Consider the following 24,076-nt stretch of genomic DNA (forward strand, 5'->3'; position numbering starts at 1 on the left):
GTCTTCTCCTTGTATGAGCTGAAAGTTTAGAGGGACGGCCAGGTCTTGGTAGATTTGCAGTGGTCTGATACTCCTTCCATTTCAATATTATCGCTTGCACAGTGCTCCTTGGGATGTTTAAAGCTTGGGAAATCTTTTTGTATCCAAATCCGGCTTTAAACTTCTTCACAACAGTATCTCGGACCTGCCTGGCGTGTTCCTTGTTCTTCATGATGCTCTCTGCGCTTTTAACGGACCTCTGAGACTATCACAGTGCAGGTGCATTTATACGGAGACATGATTACACACAGGTGGATTGTATTTATCATCATTAGTCATTTAGGTCAACATTGGATCATTCAGAGATCCTCACTGAACTTCTGGAGTTTGCTGCACTGAAAGTAAAGGGGCTGAATAATTTTCCACGCCCAATTTTTCAGTTTTTGATTTGTTAAAAAAGTTTGAAATATCCAATAAATGTCGTTCCACTTCATGATTGTGTCCCACTTGTTGTTGATTCTTCACAAAAATATACAATTTTATATCTTTATGTTTGAAGCCTGAAATGTGGCAAAAGGTCGCAAAGTTCAAGGGGGCCGAATACTTTCGCAAGGCACTGTATACATAATATGACTTTTATTGTGAATACAAGGAATATAAGGCATCTGTGCAGGCACACACACATAATGACAAAGCACAGTCAAGGACAAAGTTGGCTGAGATGTATGATTTGAAGGGACAAAGTCGACAGGGTAGTTGAGCTGTGCTGCCATGGAAAAAGCCAGGACTAATGAAATAACACAGAGAAACAAACACAAAGCATCACGTATGCAAGGTCAGTGTGTAGTGTTCTAAAACTGCTGAATATACCCTTTCCATGCACAAATCTAAATGTCATGTCCTTCTTCTTTGTCTTCTTGCACGCTTTTTCCTGCATGCTTTCTTTCCTAACAGAAAGTGGTGGCTGAGCTGGAGGGGATATAGTCACGAATGAAGCGATGCCTTCCCTTGTGTAGGCATGGCCACGCAAAGCTTAACTGTCACGAATGTTGAATATAATTCTGTTTGAATTTACTCTGCCGATTGTCCGTGGGGTTGGTCATTCAGCTGCTTGAAATTTGAGACAGTATCCACAAGAAAGCATTATTTACCCAACTTTTAGGGTGCCGGTAGAGTCATTGACATTTATATCACCTGGCACATTAAAACCATGTAAACACACTGCCAGTCATTGACATTTATATCACCTGGCACATTAAAACCATGTAAACACACTGCCAGGCTTTGGTTAGTATGTATGTACTTCCGTGCATGTGCCTTATGTCATGAGAAAAAAACATCTTGTTTGCCACACACAGGTTAAATAATACTTTCCTGTGAATATTGTGTCTCAAATTTTGACCAGCTGAAAGACCAACCACATATACATTTGTCAGAGTAAGTTCAAATGTAATTTTATTCAACATTTGTTTATTTTTTTCTGAATCTATTTAACATTCATGACTAGAGCAGATGGGTCTCTCATGGGAGTGCAAGATGTGGCCAAAAACAGACTAGCAGATTGGTAGAAGATCGTTGCAGCCTTATGTCCCACCTCGGATGAAGAAGATTAATTAAATAGTTTATTTCCTAAATCCACAGCTGTAGTACTCTAACACTCTGAACAACCATAGTGTAGACATTCTATTTATAAATTAACAACTTAAAAGAATGTTGAGCTCTCCCCAGTGATACTTGTTAGTACCTGCACTGTTTGGTGTGTAATTCTATCGTTTTTGGACTACACAGTTTACCTACCCATGGGAAGGTATCCAGTCCAGGCGTTAATCAGTCAGCTAATTCTAATTGCAAAGCCCCTACCCACCGGCGGAGCGAGAGACTGAGTCTGAACAGGAGCCAGGAGTCAGTCAAGCTAATGATAAAGCTGCAAATTACATTGGGGTTGTAATTTTGGATCTGCTGGTGGGCCAAATTGAGCTGGGCCAGTGATGTTGTCGCAGCAATTGACTTCCCACCTTCCCAGGGAATTGGGGGAGGTGGGTGATCATAATTTCAATTTCATTTCTCAATGAGGGTATTCTTACTTCTGGGTAAATCAATAATGCATATTAAGTTGGCAGGTCTGACAGTCCCCAATGGTGGATTAGCAGACTGCCAGAATGGCAGACTCAGAGGAAGTCAGACACATAACCTGTCTAATTGGACAGAGATATATTTAGGTGGTGCCTTACACTACTGGAGGTGAGGAAACGTGGGAGAGTGACCGTGTGGGTGGTTGTAGAAAACAGAAATGCATACAAGTTTAGCACCTACTATATAATCACTGAGTTATATAGCTCTGGGTGAGGAACTGAATGAAAACAAGTTAAAAGTCCCACAGCCATACCATACTGTCTCGCCATTTATGTGAAGGGCAAGATACAAGGGAAATAATATTGAGTCTGGAGAAAATGTATCCATTAAATACAGTGAAATACATCCTCAATGTTTGTATTCTTGAGCCAGGAAGGTAGCACAGAGCACTGAATGAGTGGCCTATTAGAACAGGCCTGGGATGTAACAGACATTTTATCTTCACCCAAGAGTTGTTCCTTTTGTTATGGCAAAATTTACACTCACAACCATAATTACAGCATGTAGAGGCGGAGGGGGTCTCCGTCGCGCACCAGAGTAGCGGCCGTAAGGGATGCCCACCCGGCCCCTCCCCTGTAAAGTCAGGTTTTGCGGCCGGAGTCTGCACCTTTGGGGGTACTGTCACGCCCTGGCCATAGAGAGGCTTTAATTCTCTATTTTGGGTAGGCCAAGGTGTGACTAGGGTGGGAATTCTAGTTTCTTTATTTCTATATTTTCTGTTTCTATATTTTGGCCGGGTATGGTTCTCAATCAGGGACAGCTGTCTATCGTTGTCTCTGATTGAGAATCATACTTAGGCAGCCTTTTTTACTTTGTATTTTGTTGTTAGTTATCTTTGTTAGTGGCACTATAGCCCTTGTAAGCTTCACAGTTGTTTCTTTGTTTCTTGTTTTGTTGGCAACATTTAAATAAATAAAGGAAAATGTACGCTAACCACACTGCACCTTGGTCCGGTCATTTCCACGACGACGTCCGTGACAGGATCCTCTGTTTTGCCCACCACCCAGGACACTGGATCGGATCCCAGCCGGCGAACCAAAACAACGATGCCGTAAAAGGGGCAGACGAAGCGGTCTCCTGGTCAGGCTCCGGAGACGGGCACATCACGCACCGCTCCCGAGCATACTACTCGCCAATGTCCAGTCTCTTGACAACAAGGTTGATGAAATCCGAGCAAGGGTAGAATTCCAGAGAGACATAAGAGACTTTAACATGGAAACATAGCTCACTCGAGACACGCTATCGGAGTTGGTACACCCAGCTGGTTTCTTCACGCATCGCGCCGACAGAAACAAGCATCTTTCTGGTAAGAAGAGGGGCGGGGGGGTATGCCTTATGATTAACGATATGTGGTGTGATCATAACAACATACAGGAACTCAAGTCCTTCTGTTCACCTGACTTAGAATTCCTCACAATCAAATGTCGACCGCATTATATACCAAGAGAATTCTCTTCGATTATAATCACAGCCGCATATATTCCCCCCCAAGCAGACACATCGACGGCCCTGAACAAACTTTATTTGACTCTATGTAAACTGGGAACCACATATCCTGAGGCTACATTCATTGTAGCTGGGGATTTTAACAAGGCTAATCTGAAAACAAGACTCCCTAAATTCTGTCAGCGTATCAATTGTGCTACCAGAGCTGGTAAAACCCTGGATCATTGTTATTCTAACTTCCACAATGCATATAAGGCCCTCCTTTCAGAAAAGCTGACCAAGACTCCATATTGTTTCTCCCTGTAGAGTCGCAATTAAACGGCTTAGACACAAGAGGTATGTGGCAGGGTCTACAGTCAATCACATTTTGTGTTTTCATTATATATTTGATCAGGCCAGGGTGTGACATGGGTTTATGTTATATTGTATGTTCGTATTGGGGTTTGTAGTATTTGGGATCGCGGCTGATTAGGGGTGTTGTATAGGCTTGGCTGCCTGAGGCGGTTCTCAATCAGAGTCAGGTGATTCTCGTTGTCTCTGATTGGGAACCGTATTTAGGTAGCCTGGTTTCGCTTTGTATTTCGTGGGTGATTGTTCCTGTCTCTGTGTAGTTTCACCAGATAGGCTGTAATAGGTTTCACGTTCCGTTTGTTGTTTTTTGTATATGTATAAGTTATTTCATGTATCACGATCTTTGTTCATTAAAGACATGAGTAACCACCACGCTGCATTTCGGTCCGACTCTCTTTCTACAAACGAAGAACGCCGTTACAACATTACTCATATCATATGTATATACTGTACTCTATACCATCTACTGCATCCTGCCTATGCCGTTCTGTACCATCACTCATTCATATATTTTTATGTACATATTCTTCATCCCTTTACACTTGTATGTATGAGGTAGTTGATGTGAAATTGTTAGGTTAGATTACCTGTTGGTTATTACTGCATTGTCGGAACTAGAAGCACAAGTATTTCGCTAACATCTGCTAACCATGTGTATGTGACAAATAAAATTTGATTTGATTTGGCTGTCTAGCAATGATCAACAACCAATTTGACAGAGCTTGACGAATGTTAAAAATAATAATGTGCAAATATTGTACAATCCAGGTGTGCAAAGCTCCTAGACTCTGAGAGCTGTAATCGCTGCCAAAGATAATTCTAACATGTATTGACTGAGGGGTGTGAATACTTGTGTAAATGTAGATATTTCTGTATCTAAAAGCTAAAATGTAGCAAAAATGTCTAGAAACATGTTTTCACTTTGTCATTATGGGGTATTGTGTGTAGATGGGGGAGGGAAAAAATCTATTTAATCAGTTTTGAATTCAGGGTGTAACAACAAATTGTGGAATAAGTCAAGAATACTTTCTAAAGGCACTGTATGTAGTCTATTTATAGACAATCACTAGACTGCTGACCTTACACTGGATTAGATTATGGTCATGAATGTCGGTTCTCTAATGAATGCAGGTCATTAGAGAACTGGTAATGTTGTGTCTGTCATCTGACTCGACGATGAACATTGTATTCCCTCAACAGTCTGAAATCCCCCCCGCCCCTTTTTAATTGTATTTATTATTAGCCCATCCACCACCACCCCTCTTCGGAGGATGAAAATTACTTTTTTTTACAGCTTTTTCTTTTTTGTTACTTGTACATTCTACATACATGCCATTTATTTTTACACCGTAGTTGCATAGCAAAATAGTTATTTGAAATACAATACATCTGGATAGATAGCACTTAAACACATTTGGTATACATTATATTCGGCCATCAGATTTGCCACCAATGCTCCTTATAGGACACATCACTGCACTCTATACTCCTCTGTAAACTGGTCATCTCTTTATACCCGTCGCAAGACCAACTGGTTGATGCTTATTTATAAAATCCTCTTACAACCCCTGTTCTGCTAGTCACATTCTGTTAAAGGTCCCCAAAGTACACACATCCATGGGGCGCTCTTCTTTTCAGTTCGCTGCAGCTATCGACTGGAACGAGCTGCAACAAACACTCAAACTGGACAGTTTTATCTCAATCTCTTTATTCAAAGACTCAATTATTGACAGTTGTGGCTGCTTTGCGTATGTATTTTTGTCTAACTTCTTGCCCTTTGTGCTGTTGTTTGTGCACAATATTTGTACCATGTTTTGTGCTGCTACCATGTTGTGTTGCTACCATGTTGTTGTTGTGTTGCTATCATGCTGTGTTGTCATGTGTTGCTGTCTTGCTATGTTGTTGTCTTAGGTCTCTCTTTATGTAGTGTTGTCTCTCTTGTCATGATGTGTGTTTTGTCCTATATTTCTATATCCCTGCAGGAGGCCTTTTGCCTTTTGGTAGGCCTTCATTGTAAATATGAATTTGTTCTTTAACTGAATTGTCTAGTTAAATAAAGGTTAAATAAAATACATATATAGTATTTTCAGTCATAACTAGTATATATTATGGGCTTTTAAACCCACCCCTCAGCTGCTCTCAGCCCATCCCATCTTGAGTATCTCCGTTAACCACCCTCCTATGGTTCCCACGTGCCATACATGTTTCAACTGTGTTGTAATGTTTCACATGCAGTCTGAACCTTTCTAGTTGCATAGTATCTACAGATTGTAAATTAAATATGTATATTTTTTACTAAGAGTGTTACATTGTTGGGAGTTTATCATATATGCACATTCACTTTAACTATACATTCATGTACATATGTACATACTACCTCGATTGGCCTGACCAACCAGTGCTCCCGCACATTGGCTAACCGGGCTATCTGCATTGTGTCCCGCCACCCACTACACGCCAACCCCTTTTTACGCTACTGCTACTCTCTGTTCATCGTATATGCATACTACATACAGCCTGACTAACCGGTGTCTATATGTAGCCTCACTACTTTTATAGCCTCGCTACTGTTTTTCATTGTCTTTTTACGGTTGTTTTTATTTCTTTACTTATCTATTGTTCCCTTAATACTTTTTTGCACTATTGGTTAGAGCCTGTAAGTAAGCATTTCACTGTAAGGTACCTGTTGTATTCGGCACACGTGACAAATAAACTTTGATTTGATTGATTGACTATTGCTTTCCAAATCTCCCAACAGTGCTATTTGTAGGATTAGTTGCAGGTAAATGTTGTGATTGTTCAGCCACCCCTGAACCTGTGACCAGAAACAGAGTTAATACCATAATAAGTGATCTAATGATTCTGTCTTTTCACAGCCAAATCTGCAAAGCTGAGATGGTTGTATGCCCCATATTCAGAACATTATGTTGGTGGCAATAATAATTTGAATAGAAGAACTTTGAGTTTTGAAACAAGCGTTGTTTTGTGTATCAGTTAATTAACCGTGTGCCATGGAATCGGAAACATCGGAATTCTCTTCCGAGCTATTTTGCAACCTTTATGATGCAAATATTTCCATATATTTTTGTTAACTGCACGTGTGACATAACTCCACCATTCCTATTCATAATATCACTATTAAAGATATTTATTTGAGTTGAACCATAATAGTTGTTGTACTATTTGTTCTGTCTTTTCTGAACGATGAAACTGGAATTGCAGCCAGTTATGGCTTGTTTTAGAAACGGTGATACTTTGAACAAGGTTTCATTTTAAATGAACCAAAAGTGAGAGGTTGTAATCTGGATAAAGGACATTTTTTAACAAGGAGTGAGACATTTCTTCTAATCTACAAGAGAACAAGTTAAGAGAGGTTTAATGCTTTAACATTAAATCATTTTTGCCCTCCAAACTTGTATTTCATTATATAAATATGCATGTTTAATTTTGTCTGGCTTACTGTTCCAAATAAAGTGAAATATCTTTGTTCATATAATTTGAAAAATGATTTGTCTGGAGTAGGCAGTTCTATAAGTAAATAAGTAACATTAAACTGTGGTATGATTAAAGAGTTCATCCGTGTGATTATTCCATAAAGAGACAGTTATTTACCTTTCCATTATTGCAAGATCTCTCTATTGAAATATATTGTTCATTTATTTTTGGAGGGATTTTTGGAGAGATATGAATACCAAGTATGTCTACTTCATTATCAGACATATGTATTGGTAAACTACAGGGTAATGTAAAAGTTGTGTCTTTTAATGATGCAATAACCTAAGTACGGCTCCATCCCCATCCCTCTCCACCATGTTTCCACCAGTGAAACATGGTGGTGGCTGCATCATGCTGTGGGGATGTTTTTCAGCGGCAGGGACTGGGAGACTAGTCTGGATCGAGAAACAGATGAATGGAGCAATGTACATAGAGATCCTTGATGAAAACCTGCTCCAGAGCGCTCAGGACCTCAGACTGGAATGAATGTTCACCTTCCAACAGGACAACGACCCTAATCACACGGCCAAGATAACGCAAGAGTGGCTTCGGAAGTCTCCGAATGTCCTTGAGTGGTCCAGCCTGAGCCTAGACTTGAACCCGATCGAACATCTCTGGAGAGATGTTTTTGCTTTGTCATTATGGGGTATTTTTTGGTAGAAAAAACAATAATACATTTTAGAATAAGGCTGTAACGTAAGTCAAGGAGTCTGAATACTGTATATATAAATTATATACATACTTTATCAAAGGCCTTTCAAAATCTGCTATAAAGACCAGACCTGGTTTCTTCATTGCTTCATAGTGTTCTATTTTTTCAAGTTATGGTCTTTACTGTTTCAGTAATAGTGAAATCAGACCTTCTTGCTGTGTATCTGATAGTCTATCATTTGTATAGGAGTAGTTCAAATATGCTAATAGTGGATTTTTGAGAAAATCAATAAAGCTCTGATATAACTCAATTGATATGTCATCAATTCCTGGAGGTTTTCCGGACTGAAAGGAATGAATTAATCTCTTCTCTTCCCTCCCTGACCAGAACCTCCCTCGCTTCCAGGAGCTGATCTTTGAGGACTTCTCCCTGTTCATTCTGGCGGAGAACGCTTTGAGGAGGTGGTGCTGCAGTCTGTCACCAAGGACATCATGATGGGTGAGTGGTGGACACGCATGTGGACACTGGCCTGGCATAGACTAGACCAGGGATGGGTAGCATTGATGGGGGTGGGGCCACAAACATTTTAAAGTGATCATAAGGGGCCGCATATGCTAGAGGGGTCTGCGTATCCACATCCAAACCCCACACATGCAGTCAGAGCTGGCTCTAGACTATTGGGGACCCTAAGTGCAATGTTGTTTATTTATAGGGGAATTGATCCGCGGGCCTACAAAAGGACTAGACAAAAGAACTGGGCCTATAGTCATAAAGCGTCTCAGGGTTAGAGCTCTGCTACTCGACCCAAACCCTACGGGCCCCAGCATTATACAGTTAGGGTTAGGGTCTGGAAGGAACTGTTTTTTAAATGTTTTATCAATAACTAGGGTACGGACTCGGTTATCACTAAATCGATCACTAACATTTTGAAGCCGAGCCATTTGCTCATGCTCTGCTGTGCAGTACAGTCATATCTTACCAAGATCATAACATGGAGTCAGAAGGGTTTCAACCTTGTCAAATATAAGACAGGAGAGATGATTTCACAGACATAATAATGTTCCTTGGGTTTTGTCTGAGTTTATGGTGACAGCTACCAGCTCTCTCATGTCTCTGCAATGAGCAAAAGAGCCCAAGTGTAGCCATTGCTATGGATACTCACAGACTCAGAACCACTATGAGCAGAGCGCATGCAGAGCGAGATGCGCGCGGGGAGCGAGCGACAGACTGAGAGGAGTAGCTAATGGATATACTAATGAAGTTATTTTTGATTCTGGGTTTCAGGCAGAGCCTTAAATTTGGCAAAAGCAATTGGCCTGGGCAGGGTAAGGCCTGAATGTAATCGGCATAGTGTCAGGACGTCTGGAAGTAGTGGGTGGAGGAGACAGGCGCAGAGAGCAGGCTCGTTTGATACGTGGCTATTTATTCCCAAACAACAGTGTGTCGGTCAATGCCATACACACGGGCGCTAAAAGACCCAGTCCAAAACAAACAGGACGAAACGGTTTGGGAAATAAAATCCACAAAATATACATACACCAATAACAGAAAAACAAGCCTGCACATAAGCCGGCGGGCCTACTGGGTTTAAATAGCCCAAAACCAAAACCCAAACAAGAAACAGGTGCAACTCATGTCGTGGAAATGTCCTCTATTTACCTAATCATGGGAGCAAACCACACACACACGTCAGAGTTAGTTATAAAAGTCCATCTTTAATTATATGAGCTCTTATCACAATCCTGTGACTCTCAGATAATCCACTGTCTCCTCAGTGAATTTTCTGAGAGTCCCCTTACAATGCAACTGAGTTCCTTTAATAGCAAAGACACCCATAGTCAGACAGCATAGACATAACTCATCGTTCAGCTCTGTCTCCTTTCCCAAACCCCAGAACCATCAATCAAATCCTCCATATCAACAGGCATATATCAAATTGTCATTTATATACAACCCACTCTAAACACAAACTCCTGGACAAACTCACGGATAGGAGGTGAGTCTATAGGTTAAGATAGAAACAACATTAGAGGGAGCATAGAATGATTCCAGACACTGCAACCCCTCCTTTCCCCACTGGGAAAAGTAGGGAGTAAAAGATATGTTTACACATGATGACACTTTGACCTCTCCCCTCTCATGTGGCCCATGCAACTTAGTCCTGACATAGAACAGATAACTGCCAATGGCCACCTCTATAGTACAACAAAATATATTCTTATGAGAAGTAACTTAGACACATTTGATGAACATTAAACATCTTACAAATGTTACCAACAAATTCTGATAATTCCACGACACTCATCAGACAACACTAAATGAAACAGAAAAAGGGAATCGGTGGCAGCTAGTAGGCCGGTGACAACGACCTCCGAGCGCCGCCCAAACAGGAAGAGGCACCATCTTCGGCGGGATTCGTGACACATAGGTAGGGCTCGGGCTTGAAATGCATGCCTGTGCAGGGCTCTACACAGGGTGTCAGTGTTTTTTAGATCATAATGAATGGATGGATGAAGCCAGTAATGATATTTCTCATTCAAGCACATATTTCTGTTGCAATTTAAATCCCTTTGCTGCCGAACACCTTCATGTTGTGAAGTCATACAGAGAATATCCCCAATGGCATTAGCGTTATCCTTTTTGATACGGTACATTAACTCAAACACGTATTATCGTTTAACATGGTATGCTAAATGAATAATCAATACACACGCTACATTAAACTAAGTAGGTATTATCATTATATGTGATACGTTGAACAAAATACTTTCCTTTATGTTAATGCTTATAAGAGTACCCCTGGGAGTCCTTCAGAGAAAAAGGCCACTTCTCATTATTAAAATCTCTGTCACTCTTAGAAAAAAAGTGTTAGAAGATTGCAATGTGGCTGGCTACAAATACTGTAAATATGCATTGTTGGGTGCAAGCGAACTGTGGCTGTTTTCTGTGATATTCTGGTCCGAGGCATTTGGCCATCAATTGTTCAGGTGTGTTTCCTCTCTTATACAAGGTTACTCATCATTTGAGAACCTGCATATTTTCGTAACATCCCACAGTCAGTATCTCAGAAAGCTCTGACTGTCACTGAGACCTGGTGAAGTAACATCTTGTGTGATCCAGTCTTATCCTCCACATCACCATCACCATATCCCTCTCCCTTCCTACTTAATACTTGTCTTGTGTCACACCCTGACCATAGTTTGCTTTGTATGTTTCTATGTTTTGGTTGGTCAGAGTGTGATCTGAGTGGGCATTCTATGTTGTGTGTCTAGTTTGTCTGTTTCTGTGTTTGGCCTGATAGGGTTCTCAATCAGAGGCAGGTGTTAGTCATTGTCTCTGAATTGGAACCATATTTAGGTAGCCTGTTTGGTGTTGGGTTTTGTGGGTGATTGTTCCTGTCTTTGTTGTACCAGATAGGGCTCTTTTGGTTTTTCCACTGTTCTTATCTTGTATTATACATTGTCCAAGTTATCATCTTTATTAAAGATGTATAAAAATAACCACGCTGCGTTTTGGTCCGCCTCTCCTTCCCAGGAAGAACTGTGTGACATCTTGATGTATCCACTGTTGAGTAGTGCAGCTGTGACTCAGCGACGTGCCTTTCTATCTCTGCTCGCTCTCCAGAATGCAGGCTTGAAGTCTTTCCAATATGTATTTTCTCTCCTCAAGACCTCTGATGTTCTCCATGTGGCCTGCATTTTCCCAATACAAAGCCCTGGGAGAAGCAACTCACCCAGCGGAGATTCATTTGAATTCAAACCCTGAAAAAAAATATACAGTCTGGAGCAGCGAGGCCTGCGAGCTATCAGACACACAGTTGAGGACAGTGAGGTGTTGAATGGGCCTAATAGATGCTAACTATTTTTTCAATAATTGATTGTACCTGCACAAAAGCTCCAGAATTTTTCCTTCAAAGCTTGTTCTCTGTCTTCTTTTGAAATAGGAAGCCCATTTTCAGCATTTTTATTTCCATGTCTGATCAAAACTCGTTTTCTCATGGCTCTCTCTCTTGTCCCTCTACAGCAGACATATCGTGAGGAATATGTTTGAACCATGGAATCGCTCAGTTTTGAAACACAATACATATAAAATGGTGAGAATCTTGAGAACCGCAATACATATCGTATCGGCACCTAAGTACCATGATAATATCGTATCGTGCGGTCCCTGACAATTCCCAGGCCTAGTCATTGCTCATCTACGCCAGTGATATCAAGTGTATTGACTAAATCACAGAGGCCTCCTCAAAGGTCATGCTATTTTCTCTCTCAAAATACAGGAATCTTGATGTGGAAACTGGACTTTGGTGTTGCTACATTCCACAGAGGAATGTTTTGTGAAAGTGATTCACTGAAAGGCTACAATTCCATTCAGTGCTAGAGAGGCAATCAAAAGGCCTCATCTACTAGTCGGGTGGCTGCCAAGGGAGGGGGATTTGAAATGAATAGTGTTAATGAATATGAGGTTGTCAGACCCTTATTGGACACTCACAAATGCTCTCCATCCAACCTCAGAGCTCGAGCTGTTTTGCAAGGAGGAATGGGATAAAATGTCAGTCTCTCAATGTGCAAAACTGATAGAGACATACCCCAAGCAACTTACAGCTGTAATCGCAGCAAAAGGTGGCGCTACAAAGTATTAACTTAAGGGGGCTGAATCATTTTCCACGCCCAATTTTTCAGTTTTTGATTTGTTAAAAAAGTTTGAAATATCCAATAAATGTTGTTCCACTTCATGATTGTGTCCCACTTGTTGTTGATTCTTCACAAAAAAATACAGTTTTATATCTTTATGTTTGAAGCCTGAAATGTGGCAAAAGGTCGCAAAGTTCAAGGGGGCCGAATACTTTCGCAAGGCACTGTATATACTGTTTTCTATACTATTCTACAATATTTTGGTTTGTTTCTGCTCTGACATCGCTCCTCCATATGTATATAGTCTTAATTCATTCCTACTTAGATTATATGTGTATGACCTATAATGGTTAATTTGGTTAATAATGGTTAATTTGATTTGAATTGTTTGCAACCATGATTGAGATTACTGTTTGTCATGTTTTCAGTTCAGTTCAGGACAATCAAGTGAGTCCTTCATAAAGCCAGAAGATCACCATCCATGCTTGCAAATGCCACCTGCTACTGATTTTCTTATGTTTTGGGGCTGTTTCAGAGAAATTACGCTGACACTCATGCCAATGTATCTATAGAAATGTTTGTAAGTACTTCAGATTAGGGAATGTGGGTCTTTTCACAGAATCAAGAGATGCGTGGTTCTCTTGCATGATGGACTGTAGGTTAAGACCTCCAATTCCTTATAAATAGGACCTTAGGATAAGGTAAATTAGTGACCACAAGAGAACCTTGGTAAACGGTTCAAATGATTTCAAAATATTCCTTGATAGAGTAGAAATAAAGTGTGGTGGTGAGCTTTGTTTTAAAAGGGGCCTATATCTCCAACTCAATTAATAATGGAAAATGATATTAGATCCAAGCCGTGTGGTAGGCTTGCTTTGGGGAATTGAACATGTGATAATACAGAAGACGGGGATTAACCCCCTGTGAAAATGTTGCCCTTAATCTCATTAAACACATCTCTTTGCTCAAAGTCTCTCTAGTATTCTGCTCAGTTTGCTGGCGATGGTCCGCAGCTCCAAATGAAAAGCATGGAGAATGATCCTGTAGATCTTAAAGCATTACTTACACTACATTACCCTTTTTCTACGCAGAAACCCTCATCCACAGAGGCTTAGATGCATGGCTCTATGATTGATCCTTTTTCACAGCTGGGTATTATGGAAGCTAGAGGTGCTAAGCACCTTCCTCTGGGGTACCAGAGTGATTGAGGTGTGAGCCGGAAAGGTACTGTGGTATTCTAGACCACGACTGGCCATTATGATGGTGTGCAGCTGGAACAGTTGTCCCACTGGCCCTTAGAAAAAACATTGTGTATCATGTGAATGAAGGGGGAGGCTAATGTCTGGCCATTTTGGCTGATTCCTTTCTCAACCATTATAGTCTGCATCTTGCGCTGCACTGGCTAGTGGCTACCATCAGACAGGCAGTGTGTTAGCCCTGTAATCAGGATAATATGTTATTACCATTGTCATTATAAAAATGACCTGAGGGATAGATTGTCTGATGTAAATTGGGAAGGGTTGAGTGGCCATAATGGAATGAAACCTAAGTCAGGTATCTGGTCAGGACACTTTTGGTTTGCACTTATTTGGGGGCTTTGTACAAATTGCACTTATTTTAATGACCACAGATAGTCAGGACCCTGGTCAGAGCATACCTACTGATAGTGTCTGAGTTCCTCTTCTGTTGATGTCGTCATGCTGTTATACATGTTGACCACTAGATGGCAGGCTTGTTTGAACAGTTCGCGTCTCTACTTTTTTATGAGCAGTGAAGCATAGCGTTAAGCAAGCAGTGATCACTATAATTGCTGTTGTTTGCTTTGGTCTATCGTGTGTCCTCATCAAATATAATTTTGTCTTTTTTTGGAACCTAGACAGACATTAGATGACTTTGAGGATCAAAAATGTTCTCTGTGCTAAACTTCCTTTCCTAGCCTTAGGCTACACACGGACAGTGTGTGCTTCTCTGTGTGATTCTCTGTGTCTGTGTGTGTGTGTGTGTGTGTGTGTGTGTGTGTGTGTGTGTGTGTGTGTGTGTGTGTGTGTGTGCAACTGTGCATGCATGTTTGTGCGTGTGTATGCACAGTAAATATAGGGTATCAAGGTCACTGCGTTCTTCATAATGTGCACAATGATGTTGTCTCAGGGTGAAGTTCACTGAATTCCACGTGAGGCAGGAGGAGGGAGGGAGTCAAGGAGGCAAGTAGGCAGGCAGACAAGGAGGGAGGCAAAGATGGAGGGATGCAGGGATGGAGGAAAGCAGGGATGGAGGGGGCAGTGATGAATGGAGTCAAGGAGGAAAGTAGGCAGGCAGACAAGGAGGGAGGCAAAGATGGAGGGATGCAGGGATGGAGGAAAGCAGGGATGGAGGGGGCAGTGATGAATGGAGTCAGTGAGGCATGGAGGCAGGCAGGCAAGGAGGCAGGCAGCGATGTGGCAGCCGCTTGGTTCTCAGGCACTCACATGCAGCCACATAGCTGTCACCACAGATTTACAACCACTAAGTCATCAGAAACAGCGTGACGTGCACTAAACTTTAAGTTCAGTAAAGCATTGTTCTACACGTGATAAAGGTCATACAATTGGAATACCACAGTCCTATTGTCTTTTGATAAGTTACATACTGTGTATTAATGCTCCGCCTCCCCCGCAACAACTCTCCCATGTGTATGAGTGTGTGCATGGAGAGAAACAATGTTCGTAATAAAGTATACTGTAGAAATTGCAGGAATGGTTCCAATCATTTTGGTTTCCCACCACCAAATGTCATGCATATCCAATTGTAAGAATTAAAACGTTTGATGAGAGGGTCCCTTTTCCCAGTGGCAGTGTGGCCTAACTAGAAACATGCAAGCGGAGGCACGGGTTTAATTTCCATCGGAACACAGTGACGTCTCTTCAACAAAATATTTGTTAAATCTTTAAAAAGAATTCAAACTTCAAACTTCAAAACTCTCTCACTTGAAAATTTGTGAGGGTTCGGTAATGGGAACTGAAATAGCACATCAGCACAGCATTCCTACAGGGACAAGCGTGCCTGCTGAACACAACAAAGATTTGATTTGCTTTCCCTATATATCGACACTCAAGTGGATGTACTTCATTATGTGGAAAATTGGTTGCCGTTCACGGTATTAGTGGTTGGAAATATAGCTTTTCAAGAACAACAGCAATGCTGATAGAGCAACCTGTACTCAGGGGTAGATGTAACATAGTTAATGAAAATCCAGGACACTCAAATTAGTATAATATGTTACATTTCGTATGGTATGCATACATTTGTGGATGTCCATCATCCATTTCACATGATATGTTACAAATTACAATTTGTATGATATATTACAACTTATAATTTGTATGATATATTACAACTTATAATTTGTATGATATATTACAAATTATAATTTGTATGATATGTTACGAATTGCAATTCATAAATGGTCCACTCACACAGACAGTGTTGTGAAGAAGGCCCAGCAGGGCCTCTTCAAACTCAGGAGGCTAAAGAAATTTGGCTTGTCACCAAAAACCCTCACAAACTTTAACAGATGCACAATCGAGAGCATCCTGTCGGGCTGTATCACCGCCTGGTACGGCAACTGCTCCGCCCACAACCGTAAGTCTCTCCAGAGGGTAGTGAGGTCTGCACAACTTATTTCCGGGGGCAAACTACCTGCCCTCCAGGACACCTACACCACCCGATGTTACAGGAAGACCAAAAATATCATAGATGGAAAACAACCACCAGATCAACTGCCTGTTCACCCCGCTATCATCCAGAAGGCGAGGTCAGTACAGGTGCATCAAAGCGGGGACCGAGAGACTAAAAAACAGGTTCTATCTCAAGGCCATCAGACTGTTAAACAGCCATCACTAACATTGAGTGGCTGCTTCCAATATACTGACTCATCTCTAGCCACTTTAATAATGTAAAAATGTATATAATAAATGTTTCACTAGCCACTTTAAACAATGCCACTTTATATAATGTTTATATACCCTACATTACTCATCTCATATGTACAGTGGGGCAAAAAAGTATTTAGTCAGCCACCAATTATGCATGTTCTCCCACTTAAAAAGATGAGAGAGGCCTGTAATTTTCATCATAGGTACACTTCAACTATGACAGACAAAATGAGAAAAAAAAATCCAGAAAATCACATTGTAGGATTTTTTAAATGAATTTATTTGCAAAGGGGTTAAAGTTATAAATAAGGTTAGGGTTAGGATGTGGGTTAAAGCAGCATTTCCCAAACTCGGTCCTGGGGACCCCAAGGGGTGAACGTTTTGGTTTTTTGCCTCAGTACTACACAGTTGATTCAAATAAGCTGAGTAGTGCTAAGGCAAAAAACTAAACTAAAGTCCCCTGGCCTGAGTTTGGGAAACGCTGGGTTAAAGGGTTTAAGGTTAAGATTAGGGGAAGGGGAAGGGTTAAGTGGTAAGTAATTGCTAATTAGCTAAAATGCTAAATTTGTCCATGATGAGATTCGAACACACAACCTTTGGGTTGCTAGACGATTGCGTTATTGCCTACCCATCCACCTTGACCAATCACCCTCCTTTTGGTTTTTCCTTTACTGACATTCTGTCTGATGTAACCATACCAAACATATCATACACATTTGAGTATCCCGGATTTTCATTTTCTATGTTACGTCTAGTCTATGAGATCAAGCTGGACAGATGGTTCTTAACCCTATGGGCCACTCAACTAATACACATTGCTTTGTTCATTAGAGTCTGTCATAATCAACTCGGAACTAAGATGGGAACTCAAATTGATTGTTTGTGACGCAATACGGTAGGAAGGAGCATCATACAGTGAAGAGAGCCTATAGCAGTTAATTACTTTATTTCCAATCCGATAGATCCCCACAGCCTTTCCATTGTCAATCAATTTCTTGTCTTCAGTAGTTTTCTGGCCTGCTTTTCTTTTCTCCATCAGTCAGTAAGAAATGAAATAACCTTTTGCATTTAACTTAATCTGCTTTACTCTTTGAGTTTCTCTCTGTAGGCTACAGTGTGTTTTTCTCATTTGTCTCACTTATTTTCACGAAGCTCATCACTAAGCCAAGGACCCTGGGACTTAACACCTCCCTCTGCAACTGGATCCTGGACTACCTGTGGAGCTGCCACCAGCTGGTAAGAGTAGGCAACAACACGTCTGCCACGCTGATCCTTAACACTGGGGCCCCTCAGTGGTGTGTACTTAGTGTATTCTCTGTTCACCCACGACTGCGTGGCCAAACACTCCAACACCATTATTAAGTTTGCTGACGACAGAACAGTGGTAGGCCTGATCACCGACAAAAATGAGACGGCCTATAGGGAGGTCAGAGAACTGGCAGTGTGGTACCAGGACAACAACCTCTCCCTCAATGTGAGCAAGACAAAGGAGCTGATTGTGGACTACAGGAAAAGGCTGTCCGAATAGGCCCCCATTAACATTGACGGGGATGTAGTGGAGCAGGTCGAGAGTTTCAAGTTCCTTGTTGTCCACATCACCAATGAACTATCATGGTCCAAACATACCAAGACAGTTGTGAAGAGGGCACGACAACACCTTTTCCCCCTCAGGAGACTGAAAAGATTTGGCATGGGCCCCCAGATCGTCAAAAGGTTCTACAGCTGCACCATCGAGAGCATGATGACCGGTTGCATCACCGCCTGGTATGGCAACTGCTCGGCATCTGACCGTAAAGCGCTACAGATGGTAGTGCGAACGGCCCAGTACATCACTGGGGCCAAGTTTCCTGCCATCCAAGACTTACGTACTAGTCATGTCAGAGGAAAGCCCATAACATTGTCAGAGACTCCAGTCACCCAAGTTATAGACTGTTCTCTTTGCTACCGCATGGCAAGCGGCACCAAGTCTAGGACCAAAAGGCTTCTCAACAGCCTTTACCTTCTACCCCCAAGCCATTAGACTGCTGAACAATTCATAAAAATCACCACTGGACAATTTACATTGACCCCCCCGTACACTCCTGCTACTCGCTGTTTGTTTGTTACCTATGCATAGTGACTTAGCCCCCACCTACATGTACAGATTACCTCAACGAGCCTGTACCCCTGCACACTGACTCTGTACCGGTGCCCCCTGTATATAGCCTCGTTATTCTTATTGTGTTACTTTTTATTTTACCCTTGTTGGTAAATATTTTATTATTCTTGTTTAGATGCTGTCTCCTTCAGATACTTCTCAGCATCTACCTCTAGGCCTGTGTGTTCCTGCCCCCCCCCCATGCACACCCTGAAACACACCCCGCCTCTGCTTTGACTCAGCCATGTGATCATAGCCTGAAGCTTTGGTGCTTTACTCTGCCCCGGTGAGGCTATAATTAGTGGGCAGCCTCGTCCTCTCTGTCCATACCAATGCCCTGATCGCTCCCTGCACTAAGGTTGCCTAATTACAAGGCAGAGAGCTGTGTTTATGCAAGATGTAACCAAAGCCATGACATAATTTCTTCTTTTCTCTTTTGGGGGAAATCAAAGCAGAAAACAATGATAAATAAATCGAAAAGAATCACTCTCAAAAGGATTATTTTTATATGACTATAAACCTTTATAAAACTCTAAGTAACCATGCTATGCATTGGATAAGTACTAATAAGTGTTTATTATGAAGCTGTTGTTGAATATTTACATGTTTTGTTGTGTAGACGTTTAGTGGCACAGTAAAGCCACAGAGTATTTTGCCAGTGAGCTGTGGCCGACCACAGTTAGGCCTACTGCATGTAGTGTCATAATCAACTCGGAACTCAAATGGGAACTCAAATGGATTGTATAAGTGGGGCTCTGCTGTGATGTACTATAGATGCATGTCCGTGAGCTATAAGTATCAGATCTCCCATCCTCTACTCTACTCTACTCTACTCTACTCTACTCTACTCTACTCTACTCTACTCTACTCTACTCTACTCTACTCTACTCTACTCTACTCTACTCTACTCTACTCTTTACCTCTAATTCTCTCTGTTCTGGTTGAAAACAGAAAACAGACGTAGTTTTCCATCGGATCCCTCAAACAACTACAGCAATGTGGATAATTTACCATACCATGTTTCCATTGGTTTCCACACATGACCATACAACCTGAACATGACATGAAACAAAAATAAATCAGATCAAAGGTGTGTTCAGAACAATAGACTATATTTAGAGATCCCACACATCAGTTGCACAGTGCAACGTGCAGTGTAGCTCCAGCAACCAGTGTCCTTAGATCTCTTTGCCCCCCCCCCTTCTCTACCTCTCTCCCTATCTATCTCTCCGCTCTCTCTCATCAGACAGTGATTGGGACCAGGCAGATATTAGTACAGGTCCCAGAGAGGCACCGCTGATCATCCTCATCGTCCCTCTCTTTGACATCTCTACCTTTCTAATCTCATCTCTATCTTTAATTATGTCTGATTGTCCTCTCACATCTATTATTCATTTTGCCTTTAGCTATCTCCTTTGTGTCCCACCCCTGAGGGGCCCCGGTGAAATGAGAAGATGAAATGTGCATTTTCATAGCAGACAGAATGGAGGGGTCCACTCCTGAATTAGAGGGGGTAGAGAATAATGTCAACCACTTCAATTGGCTCTTTAGTAAGCCGTCTTTGACATTTGAATAATGAGAAAAAGTATGAGGACTGTGTCACTGAGGTGTTACCTCTAACGACCTGTTGGTGGCAGTGTGTACACTTCTAAGTCCCCATTGAGCCATAGGCTCTGGTTTACTGTTCAGTTTTCGCCATACAGTACATGCTATGTATATGACTAATAAACAGGGGGATGAAGATAGGAGAGTTGTTCATCATTTTGTATTTTGATCTCAGCCCCAACAGTATGGCTTACATCCAGAGTGAAGGTTCAATAAAAGTCCCTGGCTCCCCACCCTAATAGACAGAGACAGTGTCTCCTTTGAATCGCCTGGAACTGTTTACCTGTATACTATATGAAGAGCACAACAGAAATAATAAAGTATCACCCAAGTAAGTGTCTGGCCGCTGGCTAAAACAGTATGTTAACACTATTAGAATACGGACTCTGTGCTCTGGTTCTCGTTCTAATCCAGAATAATTCCAATATTCCAACGACCTTGGTCGGCAGGCACACTATTTTCCTTTTGGTATTCATTACTGTACGAGATTACTATGCTGCGCATTTCCTTCTTCATTTTCATTGTTATCATCATTCTTTAAATCTGTATTCTGTTTTGATGTATTTGACAGGCACCTGGGGGCAAGGCTTGGAACTACAACAAAAATAAGTTAAAAACAAGTGGTCTCAGTCTTAGCCCGTCACATAGCTTCTGCTTCTAGGCAGCACCTCCCTCCATCTCAGACTAATGGGGGAAGTCACGCACAATTTCACACACACATATACACACACACACAATCTGTGTCTAAAATCAACAATAATGTAAATTATTGTTTACTTTACACAAGACTAATTGCTTACTGTTTCAATTATAATCGTAATGAACTAATAAAATGTTTCAGGCCAAAACACTGTCTAATATAATTGTTTATTTGTTAATTTTATTTGTTTTTAGTAGTCTATGAATATGTACAGTGCCTTCAGAAAGTATTCATACCCCTTGACTTATTCCACATTTTGCTAGGTTACAGCCTAAATTGAAAATGGATTAAAACGTTTTTCTCACCCATCTACACACAATACCTCATAATGACAAAGTGAAAACTTGTTTTTTGAAATGTTGGCAAATGTATTGAAAATGAAATGCAGAAATATTGAATTTACATAAGTATTCACACCCCTGGGTCAAAACATGTTAGAATCACTTTTGGCAGCGATTACAGCCGAGTCTTTCCGGGTAAAGTCTCTAAAATCATTGCATACGTAGATTGTACAATATTTGCACATGATTATTCCAAAATCATGTTAAACACTATTATTGCACACAGAGTGAGTCCATGCAACGTATTATGTGACTTGTTAAGCACAGTTTTACTCCTGAACTTATTGAGGCAAAGGGGTTGAAAACTTATTGACTCAACACATTTCAGCTTTTCATTTTTAATTCATTTAATTAACATTTAAAAGACACAATTCCACTTTGACATTATGTAGGCCAGCAACAGAAAATCTCAATTGAATCTATTTTAAATTCAGTCTGTAACATATCAAAATGTGGAAAAAGTGGTTTGAACACTTTCTGAAGGCACTGTACATTATGGTTTATCATTCCCACACCATTTCAATGGTGTGCAGCGAGCCTTTAGGAAACTAATATTGCATAACTGACAGTTGAATACCATACCTGCAGAGAGTTGTTGGGGAGTGCTGATAAAAAACACTAACAGCAACAAATATTCCGGAAAGCATCCAACCAGGAATGCCAAGTCCATTATAATGTGTCGGAACATCACAGTTACATTGGTACAACTACAGAATAGCAGCCTAAGCAGAGACACCAACACAAATTGCCCCATGTCGCATTCCCTTTACGAGATGCCAGCTTTGTCAAAAGCCATCGGAGTCTGCCGTGTGTATACGGTCCCTGCCAAAACTCCAATCTCTCTTTATGCTGAGTCCTCTCTGTTGTGTTTGTGACAGCCTGTTCATTGGACTTGACAGTGGGCCATGTTTGGGCTGTGCAATGGCTCTGGCTAGGACCTTTTCTCAGACGGGTTACAGTAACACAAGATGACAGGCGTCCGCCACTCGCCACATTGCCTTTTGTTGTCAAATCATTGCCGTAGCAATTCAATTAGTCATTTATACTGTATGTGTCCCTGTTGTAAACTGTCTGGGGAGAGATTCCTTTGAAGGATGCTGTGAGGGCTGCTCTCAATTTCTCAACTCTTTAGGGACTGAGTTGTGCTAGTACAAACTGAGTTTTTTTCAAGTTTATCTATGGTAACAGTGCATTCACAGGACTTATAGTAGATCAGCAGGCATCTGACGTCTGGGTATGAAAGAGAGTCTTTTTCTAATTTAATGAAGTTACCAGTAAAAAAATGTCCTCTGGTCTGTTTTTACCTCAGGCAGTCTACCCAGGCAAATTACGTTGATATTTCCACAGCCTTTCAGTCCCAGTCAGGGAAATGTCAGACTGAGGCAGTAATAACAGTTGTGCTTAAAGCCCTTTTTCTAGGTGTCCATTAGGCTGTGAGAGAACAGAGGAGCCAGTACACTGTTCCATCACCAGTGAAAAAGGTGATTTATCCTTAGACTGGGAACAGATGGACACTTTACTTGGGGTTGGGGGATCAATGTATTCACCCTGCTGTTATACAATCTAATGCCCTCTGGGTGTGTTATTATATGCCCCTTTGCCCTTCCAGTCTACAAAGTGCACTCTTTGGTGGTGGTATAATTTCCCCCAAAATGTTTTATTCTATGCTTCAGAACCAAAAAGTTGCATTTCGTGATTGTTGACCAATGAGAGGCGGTGTGCATATCTGGATTAATGAGCAGAAAGAACTTGTTTTATTTCCTGCAGTTTCACCTGGCAAAAACTAAGTTTGGCCTACGTTTATCATTGCCTAGTTAAATAAAGGTTAATTAAATAAATAATATATATATTTATAATTGTATCATCCATATAAAATACAGTTTAGAAATCTACTACTGACTCATATTTGCCAGAACAATAGGCTACCTAATATTAGGTTCTGCTTTTCTGATGTATCAAATACTTATGTCATGCAATAAAATGCTAATTAATTACTTAAAAATCATACAATGTGATTTTCTGGATTTTTCTTTTAGATTCCGTCTCTCACAGTTAAAGTGTACCTATGATAAAAATGACAGACTATAAGGTTCTATATGCATTTTTGTCCAAATGTAGTTATTGACAGAGCCTTGTTCTGTTAAATGTTCTCTACCTACACTATACCCCAATTCATGTTGTTAAGTTCAAAAGAATGAGAAAAGAATGTAAAGCCAATTATCTCAGAATCATCTTTTTGCAGATAGAACCTTATAGTCCCAAGCTCTCACACAGTGGTTGTGAGCGCATGGTCACGTGTGCACACCTTGATGGGTGGAATTCGCAAGTTTTATACCACTCCTTTTTGGTGGTTGCGAGTCAAAGTGTTTGAAAACCAATGGGATGCATGATAGTGGCAACAAGTGGAGTTGGGTAGGATATAGTAATGGTAGGCTACAGTGCTTCTTACAATCTTCTATTTTGACTGGAATTGTGTTGGTTATTGTTAATAAGTGAAGCAATTATTATACTTCAAAAAGGTTTTGCTAAATACTTTACTCATCAGATTGTCCTGCTTTCCCCTCTTCTTGTAATAATTGCTCAACAAGTCATTGTGGTTGATGGATGTTTTTTGGTTCTTAGGGTGCCCTTTTTTTATTCTCCTGCGCATGATTTCATGAAGTCAGTTAGTTTTTACTGTGAAGATACCAGA

General features: G+C 41.0%; 2 long non-coding RNA genes across 2 annotated transcripts in view; both read left to right on the plus strand.

The window, feature by feature from the left end:
* The first annotated feature begins 673 nt into the window (after window positions 1-673).
* LOC127906776 (uncharacterized) lies at window positions 674-4,281 on the plus strand. Its single transcript, XR_008062820.1, has 2 exons — window positions 674-814; window positions 3,031-4,281. It is a non-coding gene; the product is annotated as an uncharacterized LOC127906776 (long non-coding RNA).
* A 3,358-nt stretch (window positions 4,282-7,639) lies between these two features.
* Window positions 7,640-24,076, plus strand: part of LOC118387992 (uncharacterized) — a 60,691-nt gene continuing 44,254 nt past the window's right edge. The window contains exon 1 of the long non-coding RNA XR_004826492.2: window positions 7,640-8,554. This is a non-coding gene — a long non-coding RNA (uncharacterized LOC118387992). The remainder of the gene's footprint in view (window positions 8,555-24,076) is intronic.

The sequence above is a fragment of the Oncorhynchus keta genome, chromosome 13 (assembly GCF_023373465.1).
Source record: "Oncorhynchus keta strain PuntledgeMale-10-30-2019 chromosome 13, Oket_V2, whole genome shotgun sequence".
Taxonomy (NCBI): domain Eukaryota; kingdom Metazoa; phylum Chordata; class Actinopteri; order Salmoniformes; family Salmonidae; genus Oncorhynchus; species Oncorhynchus keta.